Below are 6726 nucleotides of genomic sequence, written 5' to 3' on the forward strand. Positions count from 1 at the left end.
GAGGAATTCGGCTCCTCGGAGTCACGGGCCATGCGGAGTGCGGGGCTGGAGTTCGGCTCGATCGCCTCTGAGATCGCAGCCCCTGAGGCAGCGTCTAACCGCTGATCCTCGATTGGCGCAGTGGGCTTCGAATCAATGGTCGGAACCGATGCGTGTGCGGCCTCCAAGGCGCTGTTCGGCGGCAGAGCTATATCATGCCCATCGAGACAGTGCGGCACGCTTGGCTGTGGCTCGAATCCGTCGAAAATCAAGTCCCCGCGGATGTCAGTCGCGTAGTTTAGGCTTCCAAACCTGACCTGATGGCCAGGGGCGTAACTTTCGATCTGCTCAAGGTGACCAAGTGAGTTGGCCCGCAGTGCGAAGCCGCCGAAGACGAAGATCTGTTCGGGGAGAAAAGTCTCACCCTGGACTGCATCGTGGTTGATGATTGAAGAAGCCATCGGGCCTGAAAGTGACGACACAGAGGAACTCTCAATGAAAGCACCAATGTCGGTGTCAAAACCAGCGGATCTCGGGTAGGGGGTCCCGAACTGTGCGTCTAGGCCAGATGGTAACAGGAGACAAGGGACACAGTGTTTTACCCAGGTTCGGGCCCTCTTGATGGAGGTAAAACCCTACGTCCTGCTTGATTAATATTGATGATATGGGTAGTACAAGAGTAGATCTACCACGAGATCAAGGAGGCTAAACCCTAGAAGCTAGCCTATGGTATGATTGTTGTATGATGAAGTTGTCATACAGACTAAAACCCTCTGGTTTATATAGACACCGGAGAGGGTTAGGGTTACACAAAGTCAGTTACAATGGTAGGAGATCTTGAATATCCGCATCGCCAAGCTTGCCTTCCACGCCAAGGAAAGTACCATCCAGACATGGGACGGAGTCTTCAATCTTGTATCTTCATAGTCCTGGAGTTTGGCTGAAGGTATAGTCCGGCTACCCGAACACCACCTAATCCAGGACTCCCTCAATGGGGTCCTGTTCATCCAGAGGCAACGCCACCACTCACTGTTCATCCACCCCCCCGCAATGCTCACTGTTCATCCCAGAGGCAGCATCGACCGGCTTCAGTTAGCAGCAGTAGCGAAGCAATCGCTCGATCGGGTTCAGTTAACATCCATTGATCAATCGCTCGGGTTCAGTAACGCGTAGCCTGCAGTGCAATCGCTCGGGTTCAGTTAGAGCCCAATGCCTCGCTCGGGTTTAGTTAGAGCCAACGCCTCGCACACACGCGCGTACGTGTACGAGAGAAACGCGCATCGCTCGGCCCCCGACCTCCCACCGTAACTGGGAACTCCCTGAAATTTTCCTCGCCCTCGCTTCTACCATGGTTTTTTCTGTCATGGACGGCCCAAAGAATGTCATGCAGTTGCGTCGCCGGCCCACCCAGGATGAAAAGCCCATTTTCTATCATGATTTTTTGTCATATAAGTAGGAGCCCACCACATCTATGATGATACCGGGTTTTGTCACAATTATTGTCATAGAAGTGTCATATGTATGACAGAAAAAATTCGTTCGGCCCAAAATGTCACGGATGTGTATTTTTTGTAGTGAAGCTTTATTCAACCATCAACTATCAACCTTCAGCGCGCAACCATGTTGTATTTCTGCCTGCTATTGATATGTCTATTGAAGCCATCTACCCGAGCCAGCAAAGAAGCCACTCCACCTTCAGAATGCAGAATTCTAAAGCTTCACGCAGCCTATTGAAGGGATTCATGTGCCAAATGCTGCAACCCCTGCTTATCCTCTGGCTAGCAACTTGCGTGTGCCGTGCCATGCCAACATTGAAGCCACTGCCACCACCATTGCTCAAAGGCCTCAGAAGCGTCCTCGTGTTCACAACGACCGTGAGCTTCTGGTGTCTTTACATCAAAAGCAGGATAGGCATCATGACTGGCTAAAGCATCAGATGAAGAGTCTCTTGGTGGATGTTAATCGCATTCGCAACTTGGCCACCAAGAACTCATTTGTTGCACATGAAGCCTATCAGCGGTCCTGGAAGAGCCTCACATTTCTCTGCTTTGAAGATGATCTTCGCGAAGATGGCTTCACAGAGAATTTCAAGTTTGACTCCAGGCCTCCACAAACTGCAAGCTGGCATCGCACACCATCCATTGAAGATTCTGAACATTCGTCTCCGGCTACAACTGTTGTTGCGAGAGTCGTCAATGAAGAAGATGACGCCACTTCACCAACTCTGGCTACTCTGCACCACGATTCTGTGTCAGGCCTGTCTGCACCACCAAACTCCAACGTCGACCCTGCTCCATCATCTACTCCAACTGGGAACGATTAGATCCTCTATGTCTTCAAACCATTTTGGTCCTTACTGACAAAAGGGGGAGAATCATATGAGGTTGATAGTCTTCAAGCGGGTCCATATGGGTTGGTTGCATTATTTTTGCTAAGTTCTTACAACTCTCATTTTGAAACTATTTGGCTTTTGAGTTGTAATACTTAAACTCGATGGCCATCTACTACTTAAGCTGCTACTTTGTGATGCGATGATAAATTCCGCATGTAGTCATTCTGCAGACGCCCATTTCTCATTATGCATGTCATTATGTTCGTTATTCTTATGCATGCATGATAAATTATCTTCGTATGTTGAAGAGGATCTCCACAAAGTAAAACCTGCCATGTGCATTTGCATTCAAGAGTAAACTACTTACATGCACATCTTCAGGGGAGCCTCTTGCAACATATGAAGACAATGTCTTAATCCTTAACTTTCACATACTTTTATCCCCGTTGAAAACTTCAACCAGTTTGTCATCAATCACCACAAAGGGGGAGATTGTAAGTGCATCTAGTGCCACCCCTAGTTGGTTTTGGAGTATTGACGACAAACTTGGCTGAGGGACTATTGTGTTTGTAAGAATTGCAGGATAACACATTCGGTTTACCTACCAGAGATGACCCCTAAAAATGCGTGAAGACATTAAAGACAATGGTGGTTCGTGAAGACATTCACGATAAAGATTATGACATGTGAAGACATTCACTTGAAGACTATGGAGTGCGAAGACATAGTTCTTTCGTAGTTTCCTTTTCTTCTTTGTTGAGTCATAGGAACCACCGTACTGTTAAGTGGGGTCCAAGTGAACAAAGTCAGAGTGACTGATGTGATGTTCAACCAAAATCCTATGTGTTCGAGCCAAGACAATGAGAGAAAATCTTATCCAGAGATGGATGAGTCGGCTTTACTTGTAGCCCAAGTCAAGATGACGCGTGTATTTGAAATTCGACTGTTGGTCACGTATCGGTTCCTTAGTGACCCAGGGTCATTTCGGACATATCAGGTCGGGTTGCCTCCTGGCTATAAATATCCCACCCCCTACACCATACATTGGTGGTTGCTCAGAGTTAGTGCACGACTTTTGTCGCTTGAGAGCAACCCACCTCCGAAGCATTTGAGAGAGAGATCCTTGCGAGGACAAAATCCAAAACACTCAGAGCCAAAGAGTATTAGGCATAACTGAAGTCCTTCTGTCTGCGTGACCTGAAGACTTATTACACTTGAGGATGGTGAATCCTCCAGCCGGTTAGGCGTCACGTTCTAAGCATCCAAGAGTCATTGTGGTCGCCGGTGAACGAAGTCTGTGAAGGTTTGGGAGTCTACCTTGAAGACTTACCAGAGTGATTGGGCAAGAACTGGGTGTCCTTAGCTCAAGGGGAATAAGTTGAAGACGCAGTCTTCTGAGTTAAATCTCAGCCTCCCTAATCAGACGTACAGTTGTCCCAACAACTGGAACTGGTCTACCAAATCCTTGCCTTCATCAAGCAACTGGCTCTATCCCCCACTTCCCTTTACTTTACAGTTTGTCTTCGTGAAGTCATTGCTTGCGTGTCTGATCTGTTTGACTTCATTGAGTGAAGACTATTTCCTGTTTGGCTTCACACTGTCTTCCATCCTGATCCATACTACCTAGCTGTTGATAGTTTTCGTGCTTTCACTACATTGCTTACTTGACTATGGCTCATCTAGTGTAGTCTATATTCCGCTGCATATCAATAGGTTCATTACCATTGTTTGTCTTCAAAGACCTTGTGCTTTGAAGACTTTCATAAAAATCGCCTATTCACCTCCCCTCTAGTCGATAACTAGCACTTTCACTTCCCCACCAAAACTTCCTGATAAGAGATGTTTTCGGTGTCAAAACCGGTGGAACTCGGGTAGGGGGTCCCGAACTGTGCGTCTAAGGTGGATGGTAATAGGAGGCAGGGGACACGATGTTTACCCAGGTTCGGGCCCTCTTGATGGAGGCAATACCCTACGTCCTGCTTGATTGTTCTTGATGATATGAGTATTACAAGAGTTGATCTACCACGAGATCGTAGAGGCTAAACCTTAGAAGCTAGCCTATGGTATGATTGTATGTTGTCCTACGGACTAAACCCTCTGGTTTATATAGACACCGGAGGGGGCTAGGGTTACACAGAGTCGGTTACAAGGGAGGAGATCTACATATCCGTATTGCCTAGCTTGCCTTCCACGCCAAGGAGAGTCCCATCCGGACACGGGACGAAGTCTTCAATCTTGTATCTTCATAGTCCAACAGTCCGGCCAAAGGATATAGTCCGGCTATCCAGAGACCCCCTAATCCAGGACTCCCTCAGTAGCCCCTGAACCAGGCTTCAATGACGATGAGTCTGGCGCGCAGTATTGTCTTCGGCATTGCAAGGCGGGTTCCTCCTCCGAATACTCCATAGAAGATTTAGAACACCAGAATAGTGTCCGGCTCTGCAAAACAAGTTCCACATACCACCGTAGAGAGAATAATGTTTCCACAAATTTAATCTGCTGACACGTTTTGACAGCATGACATCACGCCATGGCCCGGTCATTATTCGAACCGTTTTTCTCAACCAGCACCGCACATATCGCGAGGCGGTTTTCTTGACACGTCTTGTCAAAGTAGATATCGTCTTCCCCTTATTACAGGATTCTCATCAATACGGACGTGGGTAACCCAACCGCGCCATCAATTATGGCGCTTGGGGAATAAGCGATTTTACCAGGCAAGTAGGGAGGCGCATCGCCTCTTCCGCCCTTATAAAGGGATTAGGACTCACTCTTTTCACCCACGCCTTCTTCCTCCTTGCTTACCCATTCTCGCACACTCGAGCTCCAGCGCCCAAGTTCGCGTCTTTCTTCTCAAACCACTCCAAGCATGTCCGAAGCGGGAGGCAAGTGGATGGTCTCCTCCATCACGGAGGAGAACATCACAAAGTTACGGGAAGCCGGATATCTGGCCGCGGATATCGCGCACCGGCTTCCAGATGCAGGGCAGATCATCCCTACGCCCGAACCTCATGAGAGGGTAGTTTTTCTTACCCACTTCGTCCACGGACTGGGATTTCCTCTCCACCCGTTTGTCCGCGGGCTCATGTTCTACTACGGGCTGGATTTTCATGATCTGGCCCCCAATTTCATCCTCAACATCTCGGCGTTTATCATCGTGTGCGAAGCCTTCCTCCGCATCAGGCCCCATTTCGGCCTGTGGCTGAAGACCTTCAACGTCAAACCGAAGGTGGTGGTTGGCCAGCAAGCAGAGTGCGGAGGCGCCATGGTGGGAAAAATGCCTAACGTCACCTAGCTCGAAGGCTCCTACGTGGAGACCATAAAGGGGTGGCAATCAGGGTGGTTCTACATCACTGAGCCACGTGACACCAACTGGGTGGCGGCCCTCAAATTTCGATCCAGAATCCCCACGCGGCTCACTTCTTGGAAAGAGAAGGGCCTGTCTTGGGGTCCTTCGGTACAGCTGACCGGACTCCAGACCTGCATTAGGAACATGATGAGCAAGAAAATCAAGCTCGTCAACATGGTCCAGGTCATCCTCTTCTGCCGGATTCTCCCGTGTCAACGACGGGCATTCAATTTGTGGGAGTTCCACCCGGCCCAGCACCAGACGCTGCGAGAGCTCTATGACACGGCGCACAACAAAGGATCTCCTTCCCTCATCGAGGACCGCGGACTCAGCGCAAAGCGCCGTGCCAATTTGGTAAGTTTTGATATCTCACAGGGTATTTATTTGCCCTAGCTAAATCATGTGCGGGATCTAAGCTTCCATGTCATTAACAGGATTGGATAAAGACAGCGGAGGAGCTCGATTGCCCAGCCCCCTGCCTGAAGATCCTGCGGATGCTCTCCTGACGGAGATGCTAGCTCCGGCACCTTGCGAGGTGCAGGCAAAGAAGACCAAGAAGAAGGCCATGGGGACCCGAAAGGGTCTCCGGTGCAAGGTTATGTCAGACTCATCGTCCGATGACTCCGACGCGCCCTCCTCCCATGAAAACGAGGAGCAGGAGGAGGAAAGTCCCCCCCCCCCAGCCGGGGGAGACAAGAAAAGGAAGGCCGACCCAACCGGGGAGGCCGAAGGGTCCAAGAAGGGAAGGACCCTTCCTCTGGACTGCTCCACTACGGCCGCCTACAGCGGCAACGAGTGGCTACCCATGGTCAAACCCCTGGCGAAGTCGTAAGTATCCGGACACCATAGTAGTTCATGGTATGTTTTATTGCACCGCTTCTCCTCATGCCGAACATGATTATGCAGTCCGTCCCGAGCTCATCTCGACGTATCTTCGTCGAGCGGTTCATTGGACTCGTCGGATATGAACAGCGGTTCTCTTCCGACCGCCTCCACAACTCGCCCTATGGACAACATTGAGGTGTTGTCTCGAAAGGCACCGAGCCGAGGGGAGGTGGTCCTGGGG

Source organism: Triticum dicoccoides, chromosome 3A (genome assembly GCF_002162155.2).
Source record: "Triticum dicoccoides isolate Atlit2015 ecotype Zavitan chromosome 3A, WEW_v2.0, whole genome shotgun sequence".
Taxonomy (NCBI): Eukaryota; Viridiplantae; Streptophyta; class Magnoliopsida; order Poales; family Poaceae; genus Triticum; species Triticum dicoccoides.